This window comes from Euprymna scolopes, chromosome 40 (assembly GCF_053919585.1).
Source record: "Euprymna scolopes isolate OS-2025 chromosome 40, ASM5391958v1, whole genome shotgun sequence".
NCBI lineage: Eukaryota > Metazoa > Mollusca > Cephalopoda > Sepiida > Sepiolidae > Euprymna > Euprymna scolopes.
In genome coordinates this window covers 25156490-25175091 of record NC_136521.1, presented here as the reverse complement: position 1 = coordinate 25175091, position 18602 = coordinate 25156490, and the positions used below count along the sequence as shown (strand labels likewise).

Genomic DNA, 18602 nt, shown 5'->3' with positions numbered 1-18602 from the left:
TAGTCGAAATGATACACATTATTAATCCTCATCTCAAAAATTCTGAAACCAAAAAAGAAAATGAGAATTTAACTGATTATTTACACTACCTCATATTTTCTGGAAAAAGCACAATGATCATGACCAGCATCACCATCATCATCAGAAGTTGCAGCTGCAGTAGTAGTGGTGGTGGTAGTAGATGAGGATGATAAGTAGAAATGATGTTTCATCTTTTGTTTTGATGTTTGTTTTTTTTTCTTTATCTTTTCTGATGATAAATGGAGAGATCCAAGAAACTCAGAATAAAGTTCATGTACTGAGTATCCCCCCCCCACACCATTCAGAGGCAGAAGTTAGAGAAAGAAGGTGTGACAGTAGATGAGACTGATCAGATAGATTTTAAAAATGGGGGAAAGAAGGAAAAGAAGAACTGAGTTTACATTCATCAATATGCTAAAAGAGTTTGACAGCACAGTGAACATCATTCAAACACCATGCCTTTTCAAAATTAAACAAAATATGTATTTTCAAATGGATTTTGTCTCAAAATATTTTTTTTTTATAAAACATATTCAAAACATATTTTTCTTACAAAAATGAATTCATATTTTTTTAACTTGAAAAATGAAAAGCAGAATCACATAAAATGCCTTCATTCTTTTGGGTAATAATTGGATGACATGGTTCTCCTTGGAATCTGCAACATGGAGATTTTGGGCTTTTTCAATATTAGCAGGAAGATAGTAGAAAACGTCAGGAAGAAATGGAAAGATTCAGGATTCGACTCTAAGGTAACATCAGATTGAACATTAATGATACCTCTGTTGTGGGTCCTGGATATGACCTTAAACTATATCCGATGGTGAGGCCTCAGTTTGCATGCTTTGGGGAGTGTGGAGCCACCCTTTAATTGCCATTGCTCCCAGGTCCACTCTGACCCAGAGTGGCAGTGCCTGTTAGGGTCCCAACTATGGGTTAAATAGAAACTGACTTGAAAAAATATATATAAAAGATTTTTCTTCAAAATAACTGGATTGGGCAGGTTATTTAAACCTGAAAAGGGTTGATATGCCGTAAAACAAAAACAAACAACCAATTCTGTTGTTCTGAGTGAGGTAGTGAAATATTAGATCAGCAAGGCAGCTTCAAGTAGGCAAAAAGCAAGGCAGCTTCTACAAGGCAAAAAGATTCAACTGAAAAACCTGACTTTCAGAAAACTTTGCCGACCACATGTGACACACCTAACATCTGGTTTCCCTGTGAACCCCTCATCTTTACATGAGACGCAGCGTAATGAGATAGCAATAAATCCACCAGAGTTTTTGAAGATTGAAATTGGACAAGAGTGACAAAGATCTCTAGCCTATTATCAAAGCCAAAGTCAAATCGACATGACATCTTATGAAAACTGATTCAAGTTGGATGAATTAATCTAAAAGAATTAGATTACTGTCTTTCTTCTTAGAACAAACTTTGGCTGCATTATAAAGTGAGATGATGATTATGTTTACCACCCCACCCATAAATGAATAGAATTATATCATAAGTTTAAACTATTATCGTCTTTGGCGAAAGTGATCAACAGAACATCTGTTGCTTCTCAGTGAGTGGCCACAATCCATATTGTTTGATCAGACACATCCACTTCTCTTTAGGAGGTCATACATCTAAGGGTGTTGATAAACATGAGAGGATTAAGTATTATCTCAATCTTTTATTTATGGCTGCATTCATGAATGTCCGGTGTGGACTAAAATGATTAATCTAGATATTTTACCTACATATGCTAACTCTAGGCAGATGGGATAAATTAGAAAGAACTTTCATTTACTGATCAAAAGTAGAAGTTTTGCAAAATGTCACAGTCACTCATATTCTTATTGAAATCTTTTTAAAGTCATGCAATGCATTTTCAACACTGGCACATGACGATATAACCGTTATAAAAGTAAGAATTTATTTTTGTAAGAAATAAACCTAAATCGTTTTGAGTATTTTAAAAGTTTTGTTCATATTTGAGTGACATCAGATATGGTGTCGTGCTAACTCTGTTCATTTTAACTGCTGGAGTAATGGTCGATGGCTGAGAAAGTGAGTAGGATTTTACATTTGGTAAATTTAGGGAAGATAAAGCAAACAAAAATGAAAAATGGAATTGGAACTAAAAAGAAAATGGGCAGGATTGTTATTTTTTCAACTTTTTTAAAAACTTGAATACACAAACCATTGTTACACCAGCATTGCTGTTTGCTACTCTTTTGGGACAAAAAGAAACAAAAAACCGAAATGTTACCATAAGAAAATACATCAAGAGTTGATATATATATATATATATATATATATATATATATATTTCATCCACCAAAAATAGAATTTGTATTTTTATTTACATATTTTAGATTGTTTTTCTCTTCTTTATTTAAAAATTTTCAAAACGTTTCAACCGATTTACTTTTGGTCTTCCTTAGGTGACTTTTTTGTAGTTGGTAACCTGAGGATTTGTTATCTAATCTTCTCAGGTAAATTTATCTCTTATTTTGCATTAAATTTGTTTTAACATCAATTGAATTTTGTTGCTTCAATTAGGATCAAGCTGACAACAGCTAAGTAGAATAAAAAAAAGCACATAAAAAGCATATATCCTTCAGGGAGTTTCATCACTTGCTTGAGAACATAGTTTCCATTCAGTGATGAGGTTGTTCCATTGTGCCAACACACATGCATCTAAAGTCATCTTTAGGAATATTTTTTTTCTTTTTACCAATGCTTATCTTCACTTGACCATGTGCATAGTAGGTTAAAACGTTGTGAAATTGACAAGAGAATGAAAACCATCCAATATATGTAATTCAAATAACAAAGGATCATCTTTGAAATATTGTCAAGTATTTTTGTTTTGCTTTTTATCTGATTGGGGACTTACAGGAAGAGTTTAATAATTGTAGTAGTGGTGGAGATGGTGTTCAAGGATGGTGATCGTTGAAAATGATGAACAGAGTAGTGTAAAAATGGTAGTAGCAGTATAATAGAAATGGTGATGCTAGAAGTGAAGCAGATTGATTATGATGCTGCCGCAGTACCAAACACAATTTTCCTTTTTTGTTTACCATTTGTTGAAAGGTAGGATGGTATTACTGGTGGCAGTAGTAGTAGTAGTAATTGGTGGTAGTAGTGGTGATGGTGGTGTATTCACTGTTGTGTTTGATGGACAGATAAGTAGATATTGACGGACGGATGAACGATGCCCAAATTTTGACGGGTTTATAAGATGTGTGACACTGAGAAGGTGCAGAGTCTCATCAACGATGATTTGTTGTCTTTATTTATTTTGGCCGGGAAGAGCAGTGAACGAAGCCATATCACGGCAGACTGGCAGAGGAGAAGGAGGTGAGACTCTATCAACTGCACACTGTCGAAGAATCCTGAAGAAGTAGGAGGGGACACACTTTCTCGAGGATATTTGATTTTTCACGTGGGACTGTAGGATGATAACAGTAGATAAGGTTCCCTGTAATTTGTGGAGGGAATTATTTTAAACAGTGCAAACAAGAATACAAAAAGAAGAAACATCAGATAATATATAATATATGTATGTGTGTGCATGCATGCGTGTGTCTATGGAAAGAGAGGAAGATAATTATAATCTAGATTTTGATTATAATAAATTATTGATTTTGAAAAAGAATTTTCCAAAGCAATTTCATTATCTGGATTGTTATTTTCTTTATAATGTTTCAGTCAATGCTAATCTTCTTAAGATGCACCTGTTCAAACTTGGGAACTTTCTAGTTGAACTATGTCCACATGGATACATGGCATAATGGTTATAATGTTGATAAACAATCAGTTCTAAGTAGCAGTCATCTGGAGATTGAAGGTTCAAGCAATAATAACTAAAAATAACATAAACATCTACCCATGTGGATTAAATAAAGGGTTCAGTTTGAAATTCTATACAGAATTCGATATTTCCAAGTTAAACTTGAAAGTCCCCCATGTTTGAAAAGATGCACCCCCAAAAGGTTGAATCTTGGTTGAAATGTTGTTAACATAAAAACCAATAATCTAAAACATTACAAGTTAAAATTTAAGTTTTATTCATTAAAAACAATTTTGTAATAAAGAAAATGCTTTGATGTAAATTTACATGTAATAAGTTTTCATAGAAAGTGAAAAAATCTGGTTGATAAGAAATTTAATCGAATGTTTTAATAAAGATACTTAGAATATCCTTAAAAATAAAAATCCTCTAATTATTTGAATTATTCAAACGATTTTTCTCATCTTGAATGTTATTTTCACAACATTTTAGTCGATGTAACATCCAACCCTCTTCTTGTAAACGTATGGTGTATTGTATTGGTAAAATTCAGCTGTAAAGTTACACTCTTCTGGAGGTTGAAGTTTCAATCCTCAGTGCGGATGACACTCAAAATATAACTGCGAATTACTTAAGACTTCTAACCAATCATGGCTGACAGAATGCTACTTCCATAGATTAAATAAAGGGTTCCGTTCGAAATTCCATGCAGATTCCCTAGTTTAACAGAAAGATTCTTGAGTTTGACAAGATACACCTGAAGAATATCAGCAGTTACACAGGTCGAAACATTGTTAAAATAACAATCAAGATGAGACCAGTAGTCTGAAGAATCCAAATAATACGAATAATAAATCTTTATCTAAAAAATTCAGAGACATAATCCTCTAATTAACAAGAATAAAATTAATTATAAGCTACTAAACATTTAACGATAAATAAGAAATGGAAAACAATAGGAAAAATGTTACATGATTTTATTCACGTATTCACACAGCATCCAAACTAACATTCTGAAGGAATTTTAGAAAACTATTGAAAATAATGTTAAGAGCCCTTACAGATAAAAATGCACTTATAAATTAAATACTATTCAACCATATCAAACTTAAGTCAATGCATACTTACATTTAACAATAATAAGATTCTGAAATTCCAAACTAACAATACCAACTATCAACCATTGTCTTTAAAATTAAAGCATTATTAGAACTAACATCAGTGATATTCTGACAAATGGACAGATTTAGAATTTAATGTCAATTGGTCAATACAGATAAACAGTTCCTATATTAGCCTTCAATTTGTGTTAATGCATAAAAACATAAAAAAATAGTTAATTGTTAAGTACAGATAAGTAACACAACATTTACTCTTGCTTAATCAATACAGTTTTACGCAGCACATTTTTAGTACAGTTATAAAACTGTACTAAAAATATGTATATTCATTTTCAGAAAATATACTGCATAAAACTACTAAAAAATATACTGTATAAACAAAAGCGATACTCGTCAATGAGGTAGGGAAAAATTATCATATATATATATGATGCAAATTACAGGAATAATATTCCGACATGATGAAGTGATGAAAAAGAAACAAACCAAATTATATGTTCATCAACGTTTCAATCTTTATTTTAAGACTTCCTCGAGATGCTTAATTTAAAGAACATTAATATACAGTGATATTTCATGTGGTTATTTAATAGTATTCCACATTTAAAAATCTGTAAAATACCTGGCATGTGTAAGTCATGTTGGTCATATGTGGTTACTTAGACAGTTATTCCTGACCTCCCTATATTTTATAAAAAAATTTTTTTAAAGAGATATATAAAAAATATATCTTTGGGTTAGTATTCTTAATTCCATATGTTTTAAATGTAATTTGGCTGATCACCATATTTACTACACGTCTTATTTAGACTATAAAATAAAAACTTATTTAAATTATTTAATTTGATGGGAAGCATAAATTCTTTATTTCTCTCCTGCTTTATATAAAAGTTGAGTTGTTTTGAATTAATTAGGGGAAGTAACTCAGCCATCAATCATGAATTATTGCGCTTGTATTTGTTATTCTTTTTTGTTTTATGGTTTCACATAGTATTATAATGGCTCTGTTTTACAATTTGTCATTGTGCTAAGGGAGACAACTCTCGTTTACTAAAAGATTCGTTCATTTTTTTTTTTTTTTTCATCTCATAATGTAGGACGCTCGATGGAACGATATTTTTTTTTATTAAATCAAAACATTAAAAAAAGAAAATTGCAATTTTTTTAAAAATGTAACAAAATGTAGTCTTTACAAGACTATTAAGAGACTCGTTTCTATTTTCATATCATAATTTACTTTGCAAATTTTTTGTTCCCTTTTTCAGAACACTTTGAAAATAAAGTGTATTCTTTTTTCATCGGGATACATTTTAATTATCTTTCTGTAAAAGCATTTTGCAAACTTGTTTTTCCTTATTTAGAAGCATTTTGTAAATTTGCTGCTTTTATTTGAAGGCATTTTGCAGGTTTTCTTCCGTTATTTAAAGGCATTTTCCAAATTTTTGTCCTTTTATTTAAAAGTAGTGGAGATTTTCTGCTTTTATTTAGAAGCATTTTAAAAATTTACTGTTCCCTTATTTCGGAATACTTTTCAAATTAAGTGCTCTGTTCTAATGATTTTAGTGAATTAAGTTACTATTCGTACTGTATGATATGATACGCGTGCCTTCCTCATTCCTATTTCGAGAAATGTGTTTAATTCTCTTTCTGTTAGGTCGTTTAGAGGGGTCTCATCAGCCCACCCTCTTGACCCGTCCTTACCTTCCCGTACCTCTCGCCTGTATTTAGAACTGGTCTGTATAGATATTACAACTACTAAATTCCCTTCCCATATTAAGTTGTAATTTAGTGCGTTTCTTAATGTCCCTTAAAAGATTCGACGACTACTACTCCTGAGTTAAGGAGACTTACTTCTGTGTGTGTTTCAGACATTCGACATTCGCCTAAACTAAAATTCCCGAATTTAACATAATGCGTCTGTACAGAGATTGGAATGCTATATTTAGTTTATTTCTGAATTTAGCATTTTTACATACGTCTAGTATAGCACACTATTTTTCGTATATATTTTTCTTAATAAAAAGAGATTAAGCAATATGTATATAGTTTCCATTTTCTCCCCTTTAGTATTGAAGTTGTAACTTTCGTAACCCTCTTTCAGAATATAATTTACATTTTGCTTGCATTAGTTGAAATTCCACGGGTATTGCGATTTACGTTTGGGAGAAATATAGCATTTTCTATCCCTATTCAGCGATAACAGATCCTGCTAGACTGTGGTAATTTTATTTTTCGTCCTAATCCAGCATGTTCGATATTTTTTGGAAGCTGGATTTTCCCCACATTACAAACTGACTTTTATCTAACTATACTCTTGTGGGGAGCTAAGAAAATAGACGCTGTGTCCGAAACCGGTGTTAGTTATATGTACATATTTTCCCCAATATATTAGAAAAAAAAAAGGAATGAGTATGTACCCCACTGGTATATATATATATATTATTCCTTAATTGGAATTCATTTTTTTAGATGAGCATTATATGTTAATTTTTATTTTTATTTCGGACTATTAGTCTCATCTTTATTAGTTGTTGTTTTTGGATCTTTTTATTTGTTCACAACGTTTCGGCCAACTTCCTCTGGCCTTCGTCAGGTGGTAACCGCGACGGATAGGAACTTCGAATCTCCTAAATGCATTCTCAGCCATCATTGCCATCCGTAGTTGTTGTCGTCTCACCACATTTTTGACCAATTAACCTCTGGCACGCTTTGGGTGGGATTGAAACCACTATCTTCAGACAATGTTCATCTGGAACCGTAGAGATTCAACGTCTCTATCAACTGCGCCACGGGCCCCGAAGGGCGATCAAGGTTGGATTCTTTGATCTTATAAATCCACGTTTATTTATTATCTGATCTTCCATAGTCGGGTCCGTACCGATTGGTATATATATATATATATATATATATATATATATATTATTCCTTAATTGGAATTCATTTTTTTAGATGAACATTATATATATTAATTTTTCCTATCCGTCGCGGTTACCACCTGACGAAGGCCAGAGGAAGTTGGCCGAAATGTTGTGAACCAATAAAAAGATCCAAAAACAACAACTAATAAAGATGAGACTAATAGTCCGAAATAAAAATAAAATTAATATGTACCCCACTGTTTTGATTTATAATGGACACGTATGTTCTCTCACATGTATTAAAAGTCTATGGGTTGTGAATTAACCAGACGATATTATTACAAATATTGTATTATCCGTTAAAGTCTACTTTATCTAAAACTTGTTGAATTCACATGTGTGCGATTACTTTCGTATTTTATTTAAAAAAAATGATTTCTTATACGTTGAAGATATTTATGATAATTTTCAATAGCGAGTTCATACCCATTTGCTCACCGGACTGTGTTATACTAAGAGTTTATGAAAAAACAAGTTCCATTTTCTTCGTCTTAGCCTGTGTTTGCATTTGGTTATTTGGATTCCTTCGAAGATACACATGTGACATTAGTGTCATGTACCCTCCCCCGACGTAGTTGTATATTTAAACTCTTTTCCCACTCTTTTCCTAGGTTGCATTTCAGTGAGGATATTGCTATAAAAAGTGTTAAACGTTATTTTTCATTTCCAGTCAATTAACTTCTATATAGAAGTTTGAATTTTAAATCCACTTAATTTTAATTTTGAGCCATAGTGACCCTTTTAATTTGTAACTGGGGATTGTCTCCCTTGGTATTTTCACTGCTTAATATGCTGTATGGGTCTTGTTTTGTGCTATGAGGAAGGAATTTTATGCATATACCTTTGTAACCTTTGTGTGTGCATTTTTTGTGTATAATATTTGAACGCCTGTTTTTTGCATTTGTTTGGATTTAGTCCATATTTTTAAAAAAACAAACGCTGCACGTGTTGGTCATTCATTCTTCTGGATTCTTTGTAAGGAAACGAAAGCTTTATTTAGGGAAGATTATCGTTGTCTTAGATTTGTTGCGGTTGCAGAGGGAATTACCTAAACCTTACTTTATGACAATAAAGGCCGATGTTGATGAATGGTTATCATCGGTAGATAACATAACTGAGTTGTTGGGTGATCGTTCCTTGCATGAGGACGTGGACTGTTCGCTTGTAGAAGCGGATGTTGTTAATGTTGTAGTGTTCTCGTCCCAGGTTCGATTGATTCTCTCGAGGTTGGCAGATGGTGTGGAGTGTGATTGCTTGTGCAACCCTGAGATATTCGAAACCCCTAAGGAGATGCTTGGCGAGTTATCAACTCCTAAGCCCAAATGTCCAGACTCTGAAAATTGTTTGCTGAGTGCTGGCAAGTTTGGCTTGGAAGGTGTTGCATCACAGTCTGAAAGCAGTGTTGCAAGTGCCACTTCAGAGGATCTGCGTAGTCAGGCGCTGAAGTTTGATTTTTCTGGCGCTCAGGACCATCTTATACTTAGTTAGAAGTGAGTTTTCTGATGCTGGGATGTTTGTTTCAATGCTGAACACAAGAAGATTGGATCTCTCCTTGATAGGGGTCTTTCATAAGTATTACATCTCCAGCTACCTGGGTGTTTCTGATACCTATACTCAACTTTGTTTGTTTGGCTTTATGTATATAGCTATAAAAACGTTTAAAACTGTGATTGCCTTGCATAATTTGTGCACGATTTGGATTTCAGTTGAAGAACTTAGCTAAACATATTGGATTTGTCCCTCTTGTAGCACCGGTGTTGATCTCACTGGGCTCTTGTGGTTACAAGGGAGCTGAGATATTTTGGTGTTCGCCAGAGATTCTATAAGAATGAAGAGGTTGGATGGTAAATTATGTGAACTTCTCAAGCCTTTATACTCTTTTATATGTAAGTAGTTAATTGTCTGGCGGAATATTCTCCGTCCAAACCTGTTGCGATCTTGCATCTGATCATTAGTTTTAAATTCATGAATCTGGTTAGGTACTCCTCTGTTCAAACCTAAACATGAAGTTTTCATGTGAATTTTTCTAGAATAATCTTATTTGAATTTTTTTCTGCTTTTTTGTTCTGATATGTGTTTCCTGGAGATCTTCTGACCATACATTGTGGTATATGTATATATAAAGAAAATATGTATATATATATATATATAAAAAAATTGTATTATAAAATTTACAGGTGTCATCTAACTGCAGGTTGACTGCCATTTCTTTTTAGGGGAGACTGTTGGAATTTTTTTTGTACCAATAATTATGCATCCTCCTGTTTATACATTTATTATATTTTTATTCTGGTTCTTATATTTGATTTGCTGTATTTCGTATCTTTTATGATTCTTAGTTTCGTATATTTTGAGTTCGTATGAAGCTCCCTTTAATTTAAAGAAAAAGAGCAATGCTAGCTCCTTGATGACGTCATGAGCCCAGCGTGAAATTTGGCCTCTTTTTGGTTCCAGCGACGTGGAGAGTGGACGTAGATTTGTTGCCCAGCGCTGATATGGAATTTTGACGAGCCCTCCTTCAAAGAAGAAAACCCGGCAAGAATACCCAGACGCGATGAAAGCAAACTTCTGAAGACTATTTACGTGGCTACGGTTTGCACGTATTTAGTAGTGTAAACTTTCAAAGGACTTTAAAATGAAAAAAAAAGAAAAAGGCACGTGCCTGATCGCCATCAATTTGTGAGAACATTCCTAAAATTTATTGCATATGAGAGTGTGATTAGGAGCTACTATTTGAATCATATTGTATTCGTTCATAGATACAACATTTTCAATATAAGAACCAGCGTTTTTTTTTCATTATATGTTGTTACCTTGGCGTTCTTTGAATTTAATGGCTGCAAAGGGAAAAATTTGCAACTAACTTTATTGTAAATAAAATCTTTGTTTTGAAACAAGACCTTTATATTTTATTCTTTCTTTTTTATTTCATGCTTTTATTTTTTTCTGCATGCTAATTATTTTTGCGTTGAATTTATCTTCAAGAGGATAAATTTCCGACATTATGACGCTAAAACCAACAACATTTTCATTAGACGAACACATTTAAAATGAAGCTGCGGCAACTTTTTTCTACATTTTCTACTACTTGGAGATTAAATGCGACGATAGGAAATTATATTTTTTTTTCAAACAAAATATTTTAATAAAACAAGGATGAAAATATGAAAAAAGGCTTTGGCAGTTTTTTTTTTTATTTAAAAATTTTTTTTTTTTACTGAACAAAGCTTGTAATATTAATAACACCAACATCTACTTTTTAACATAAATAATAAATCACAGTTTTCATTTAATAAAAATTACAATTCCTCTACTGCTATCGACGCATTTTCATTGTTTGTTAAAAACTAGATGTTAGTGTTATTAATATTATAAGCTTTATTACAGTAAAAACAAAAAAAAATAAGAGTCATCGCAACTATAAGTTTTATTAAAGAGTTTCATTCTTTGTGTTTTTTTAAGGTTAAAAACTAATATTAAAAAAAAATTACCATAACATTTACTTTTTGATTAAAAAATGTTTTTTTTAAAATGTGTTCATCTAATGAAAATATTGTTGTTTTTAGCAGCGTAAATTATGATAGGAAAACAGAAACGATTCTCTTAATACTGTGAGAAAATTCCACATTCAACCGCCATCTTGCTTTAGGCTTAATTTTGAATGAGTCAGGTGACTGACCTGGCGCCATTTTTGTATTTGATGCATTCTATTTTTCAGTCTAAGAAGAAACACGGCATGGTATAGACTCAACCCAGCAGCCTCTCTGTCGAAGGAGCTAATATAATTCCTTCATGGACATCAAACAGTCGGTGATCAATGAACTCAATGCTACATACAGAGACAACCTATTTGCTGAACCTATTCAAACCAAGGAGGACATTCCACTAATTTTCGGCATGTTAATATCAATTATTGGAACTTATCTTGTTTCTTCATGAGTCCTAAGGGACTCACTTTATGCCTGAATATAGGCACCATCATCCCCGCTGTGTTCTCCATGAACAACATGGATCCTTCCAAAGGAACAATGAACTAACATTCCCACAGAGGAATTCAAACTAATGTGTATGGATAGCATATTCGGCCACTGAAGTGAATAGTATCAGTAAGTAAAGAATTGCCTTTTAGAAAGGTTTTATTAACTGTAAAATACACGTACGCTCTTGAAAGGATCGAGCGGGAAAATGAAACAGAGGGCGCTTTTATTATGAATGTCAATCCCAAGGGGGATAACTCTTAACAACAAATTAAATCATAACATTTTCCCCGTCCTAAAGTATTCAAGTAAGGGGTAATTAATTATAGACAAATTTTTTTTTTTTTTTTTTTTTTTTTTTTTTTTACAATCACATAAGAATCATTTTATTTACAAATAACATATGAACCCAAACTGCAGTTTTTTCAGTATTTAGTCACAAAATCCTTATATTTACTAGGGAATTGTCAAACTCGGGACGACCTCCGCACAGATTGGCAGGAATGCTGATTTTCAGTATTATTTTTTAGTGAAATCTGATTTTCTTCAAGATCAGACGATTGATTTTTGTCTTCCTCATGACCAATGTTTTCATTAGTAGAAGGTTCAAATAAAGTCTCTGAAGTAGTAGGATTATTATTAGAGTTTTCTTCATTTGATGAGTTTGGAGCTAAGTCTCGAACGTTGACAGTGGTTTCAGTACCAGAAGGTAGTTGAACATAAGCGTAGTGGGGGTTGACATCTATTAGGGTGGCAGGCGTTACAGGAGGGTCATGTTTACTTGTTTTAGTGTGGTTTCTAATATATATTGGGCCTGGTTTAACCCAAGAAGGAATTGAAATTCCGGAAGCAGATTTACGACTATATTTAAATAGTCTATCATGGGGAGTCATATTAGTGGCAGTACAAAGTAATGATCTAATTGAATGAAGTGCGTCCGGTAGTATGTCTTCCCAATAAGGTAGTTTCATTTGATTAGAATGTAATGTTGTTTGAATGGCCTTCCATAAGGTACCGTTGAGTTTTTCAATCTGTCCATTACCTTCAGGATGATACCTACTTGTTTTAGAAGTAGCAATTCCTTTTTTGTGTAAAAAATCCTTTATTTCTCTTGCTAAGAAATCAGAAGCACGGTCAGTATGTATCATGTCAGGCAAACCAAAAATTGAAAAGAGTTTGTTTAGACAGTGGATAATGGTTTTGCTTGTCATATCTCTGCAAGGAAAAGCGAAAGGAAAACGGGAATACTCATCAATTAGAGTAAGTAGATATTTGTTGCCATGTATAGAAGTAGGTAGAGGGCCTTTAAAATCAAGATTTAATCGTTGAAAAGGTAATATGGCTTGAATGAGAGTCCCTCCATTGGTATTGGCGAATTTGGGTTTCAGTAATTGACAGGATGAGCAAGAGTCAGTAATATTCTTAATTTGATCCAAAGTAAAAGGGAGGTTCCTCATTCTTATAAAATGGCTTAGTCTTGAAACACCAGGATGACATAATTGTTTATGTAAATCACGAAGATCTTGTAGATTGTAAGTAAGAGCAGAGATGCGAGAGAATGTGTCAGCAGCAATATTTTCAGGTCCAGGTCGATAAACTATAGTGAAATTGTATTGGGATAATTCTATACGCCAACGACATATTTTGTCATTCTTAATTTTTGATTTTCTTTTATTGTCGAATATGAAGCTGATGCTCTTCTGATCTGTGATGACTTTAAAGTGCCTGCCGAGTAGAAAATGTCGCCACTTACGGAGAGCTTCTACAATAGCGGCTGCCTCTTTTTCTACTGCATGGTGCTTAATTTCGTTAGTATTGAGAGTTCTTGAAAAAAATGCAATAGGACGACCTTCTTGATTTAGTGTTGCAGCAATGCAATAGTTACTAGCGTCCGTTTCTACTTCAAATTCTTTATTTGGATCTACCGTTATTAAAGTGGCGTCTTTTAGATCATTTTTCAATGTTTGAAAAGATTTTAATACAGATGGAGGTAGTGGAAATTCTTTGTTTTGATTTAGTAATAAAATTTTATCAGAAAACTTTTTAATGAATTTGCAGTAATAGGAAAACATTCCAACTATTCTTTTTTGAGATTTAAGATTCAGCGGAGGTGGCATTTCGAGTAATGGTTTTAGTCTTTGATAATCGGGAGCTATTTGATTATTTTCTATGGTGTAGCCGAGTAGAGTAATAGAACTAGAAGAAATTATGCTTTTATTTTCATTTAAAGTGATGTTATATTGTTTAGCAATTTTGTAGAATTTTTGAAGATTGTAATCGTGTTCTTCTTGATTTTTTCCGCATATAGTTACGTTATCAACATACACAAAGGTATCGGTTAGATTTTCTTTTTCTATAATATAGTCTATGCTCCTCTGGAAAGCACTTACTCCATTGGTGACGCCAAAAGGAAGACGAGTAAATTGAAAAAGTTTGCCACTTACTTCAAACGCAGTGAATTTACGATCAGCATGATTTATAGGTATTTGGTGATAAGCAGATTTTAGGTCGAGAGTAGAGAAGATGTTATATTGAGCGATGTCGTCTACCATCTTATTGATATTAGGCATTGGGTAAGCGTCTAGTTCCGTGAATCTATTAATGGTATCGCTGTAGTCGACTACCATTCTTTTCTTATGATTCTCATTCGAAGTTACAAGAACTTGCGCTCGCCACGGAGATATCGAAGGTTCAATTATGCCTTCTTTCAACATTCTAGCAGTCTCTTCTTTTATGAATTTGTTGGCGGCAAAAGTGTAACGTCGGGATTTTGTCGCAATAGGAGTAGTATGAGGAGAAAGATTAGAAAAGAGAGGAGGGGGTGGAACGTTTATGGTAGGAAAAAAATTATTCGTGTTTATAGCTCCAATTATAAGTTTGTCTCTAGGACCATCGAATTTAAGTGTTACTTTTTTATATTTTTTTAAAATATCTTTTCCGATTATTAAATCAATGAAAAGGTTTTCAATGATTTCAATTGTTATTCCAGAATGGGTTTTATCTTTCAGTATTAAATCCACGACAGCTTCGCCAGTTATTTTAGCATGTTGATCGGAAGCAGCCAGAGCTATAGTTTTGTTTTTAGGTATTGTGAAGAGTTTAAGTTTTTTAGCAGTATTTTCATTAATGAATGTTTTTACACTGCCGGAGTCCACCATAGCGTTCACGAAGTGCCCGTTAATTTGGCATTGGGTGAATGTGACATCTTTGGAGTTAGTTCCTAGTCAGGATAGAGAAGGTGAGGGGTAGTCAGAGTCGTCATAAAGAACAGCAGTATGAGTGTTAGAAATAGAAGATTTACACACTTTAGCCCAATGACCATTTTTTTTGCATTTTTTACATTCGGCGTTTCGTGCAGGACATAAATATCGAGGATGACGTGATTTTCCACAGAAAAAACAAACCCCTTTTGGATGCATATTTTCTTTAGTCACAGCTATACGATTGTAGCCCGAAAGATTATTTGTAGCTGCTACAGTAAAGTTATTTGCGTAGCTTATCGAATGCTTTTCTGCTTGTTCAAGAGATCTGGCCGTGGCATATGTGTCTTGTAAAGTCAGGATGGGTTTTTCTAACAGTCGTTGTCGGATGGACGAAGAAGAAATTCCACCGATGAAAGCTTCCCGAATGTATTGATTTTTGTTTTCTTCAGCAGAAACCGCTTCGAAGTTACATGTTTTGGCAAGCATTTCCAATTGTAGTATGAAGGCATCTATATTTTGTGTTGTTTGTTGCTTCGTCATCATCAATCGATATCTATTATAAACAATATTTTCAGGTTTTAAATAAGCGGCGTCCAATGTTCTTAATGCACTATCGTAGTCGGTTTTATCGCTTATTAAATCGAAAACAGAGGCTGAAATACAATTGATCAAGGCAAAGAAATTATCTGAAGTGTTTTCGATTAATCCGTTATTATGTGAGCGGATATAATTCTGGAGGGTTAATTTCCAATGCCTATAGGATTTTTCGGAATTAGGGCATGTAGGTTCCACCTCGAATCTGTCGGGATGTAAGATTCGATCCATTATTTTTTTTTTTTTTTTTTTTTTTTTTTACAGTTAATAAAATTGAAGTGAATAGTATCAGTAAGTAAAGAATTGCCTTTTAGAAAGGTTTTATTAACTGTAAAATACACGTACGCTCTTGAAAGGATCGAGCGGGAAAATGAAACAGAGGGCGCTTTTATTATGAATGTCAATCCCAAGGGGGATAACTCTTAACAACAAATTAAATCATAACAGCCACCGTTTTTGCAAAGACTTACCGTAACTAAAGAACTTTCATTGCTGATATATTGTGAATAAAATTTGAGTTTAAAGGTATGGCTTTGTTTGTGGAATTCATTTGCTTTCTGCAGCGAGGAAAATTGAATGGGTAGGAAAGAAATTTCTTACAATACGCAACATAAAGGCTACATTTTGTATTAAATGTTACACTTAAAAAAAAATTTGTCGTAATTTTCTTTTTGTAAAAAAAAAAAAAATATTGTTCCATCGAGCGTCCTAAATTATGAGATGAAAAAAATGAATCTTTTAGTAAACGAGAGTTGTCTCCCTCTGCACAATGGCAAATTATGAAACAGTGTCATTATAAAAGCAATACGAGTGAAATTGTAAAACAGCACCATTATAAAAGCAATACGAGTGAAATTGTAAAACAGTGTCATTATAAAAGCAATACGAGTGAAATTGTAAAACAGCACCATTATAAAAGCAATACGATTGAAATTTAAACCCGAGCCATTAAAAAAGATTGGCGCTATTACAGAATTGGGACAAGATTTGGTAGTCAATAAATGAAGTTTTCAGATTTAAAAAAAAAAAAACAATGGTTTCAACGGATTTTTTTTGTCAATTCTAATAATTAATGATACTTTCCAAATTATGCAGTCGAAATTACCTGAATATTACTGAAACAAAACAACCTAAATCGTGTTAGCAGGTGAAAAATTGTCGCTATTTTGTTTAAATTAAAATGGAAAATTACCTCCCTTTTGAACTTCCCTATGTTTTATGATCGTTTTCATCAAATTCTATTTTTTATTTTCTTTAATAATTTTCGACATTATCGATTTTCGGAATTTTTGTATATAATCATCTTAAAAATATAAGGAATATGTTTTCATATGAAATTCAGTATTACGATTGTGAGAAATTATATATATATATATATATATATATATATATATATATATATATATATATATATATATATATATAATTCTATATTCCATCTTTCTTGTTTAGGCCAGCCGGTTCTGTGATTGGTTTAAATTTGAATGTGTCAGGTGATTTGCTGTGACGCTTTTTGTATCATGCTATTATTTTTCAGTCTAAGAGAAATTCAGCAACGGGATAGACTCAAACCACACCAGCTTGCCTCTGGAAGGAACCAAGACTATTCCTTCATGAACACCAAACTGTTGGTGAATGAGGGACATCTTTCTTCAAGCAGAGACAACTGATATTGCTGAATCTATCCAAATCAAGGATGACATTCAAGAACTGTTCTGCATGTTTATTTACCAAATATTGGATCTTACCTCATTTCATCTTGAGTCCCGTGGGACTCATATTATGCCTAATTATAGGCGCCATCATTCCCGCCGAATTTACCATAAACGTTCCAAAGGAACAACAAACTAACATTCCGACAATAGGAATTTGAACTAAAGGCTCCATTCGTATGGAAGCAAATCGTGCCACCATTTTGCAAAAGGACTGTACCAGAACCAAAGAACTTTCATTGCTGTTACTTGTGAATAAATTTTGAGTTTAAAGGTATGGCTTTGTTTGTGGAATTCGTTTGCTTCTGCAGGGAGGAAATTGAGTTGTGTGAGAAAGAAATTTCTTACAACGATTTCCGAAATTTCATCTCAATAGTGTAGGAGCGTCAAAAGAGTTAATAGGTAGATTTAAATACTGATTCAATTATACCACTCAGTTGTAAGCTAATCTAATTAGGTGTTGTAATTTGTTTATCTTAATATGTCAGAACCAACATTTGGATACATCACACACCAGTTATGGAGAAAAAATATTATACTAATTTAACCATTTACTTACAGAATAATAATATTCTTTGTTGAAAAAACCATAAGACTAAAATATTAAAAAAATATAAAATATTAGAATGTTGATTTTATAATATCTTTTCTGTTAATTTTATAGTTATATGCAACTTAGAAACGAAATTTGTTTGTATTCGTTCGAAAATTAAAAAAAATATAAATGTCAAAACTGGATGAACCGAAATGGAATGAAACGAATACAACTTTGGATAAAAACGTAGATTCTTCCTGTTATCCGTTTTTTTTTTTAATTGATCATTTGGATGGGGGGGGGGGGTCAGTCGGGCTTTTTTCTTTTTTTTTTTTTTTTTTTTTTTTACAAGGAAGTTACCACTTATCAAGGCCCGGAGGCCACTCGGGGATAAGGGTTATTGCATGTATAGCAATCAATGGGATAATATCGTAGTAATCGCTAGTAATGGAGATCTGATAAAGTGTCTTACTTAAGGGGGCAGTTCATCAGGAACTTGTTTATGTTGGATTTGTAGACATCCAAGTTGTAGTCAGGTGGGAAACAGGCAAACGGAACAGAGTTCCACAGTTGTTCTCTTCTAAGAAAGAAGCTTTGTTCATGGAATCTACGTTTGGATTTAGGCACAGATAAAGAGTGGGGAAAATTACTGACAGTGGTTTCAGCTAGACGGGTGTTTTTTGTGAAAGATTGACGAGGGGGGGACCAAAGATTGGAGCTCAGACGAGCACTTCCCATGG

The 18602-nt window shown here is 33.1% G+C and overlaps 2 protein-coding genes across 11 annotated transcripts in view; one reads left to right on the top strand and one right to left on the bottom strand.

Moving 5' to 3' along the window:
• The window catches only part of LOC145265438 (RNA-binding protein 1-like), a 616457-nt gene that overhangs the window by 101063 nt on the left and 496792 nt on the right, over window positions 1-18602 (bottom strand). For 3 of the 7 annotated variants that reach the window (XR_013864651.1, XR_013864653.1, XR_013864652.1), the window contains exon 5: window positions 90-3490. The exons of the other annotated variants lie outside the window; for them this stretch is intronic. The gene's annotated coding sequence lies outside the window, so the exon portion shown is untranslated. The remainder of the gene's footprint in view (window positions 1-89; window positions 3491-18602) is intronic. 7 annotated transcript variants of the gene reach the window in all.
• Window positions 1-18602, top strand: part of LOC145265434 (toll-like receptor 2) — a 370324-nt gene that overhangs the window by 281660 nt on the left and 70062 nt on the right. The window lies entirely within an intron of this gene.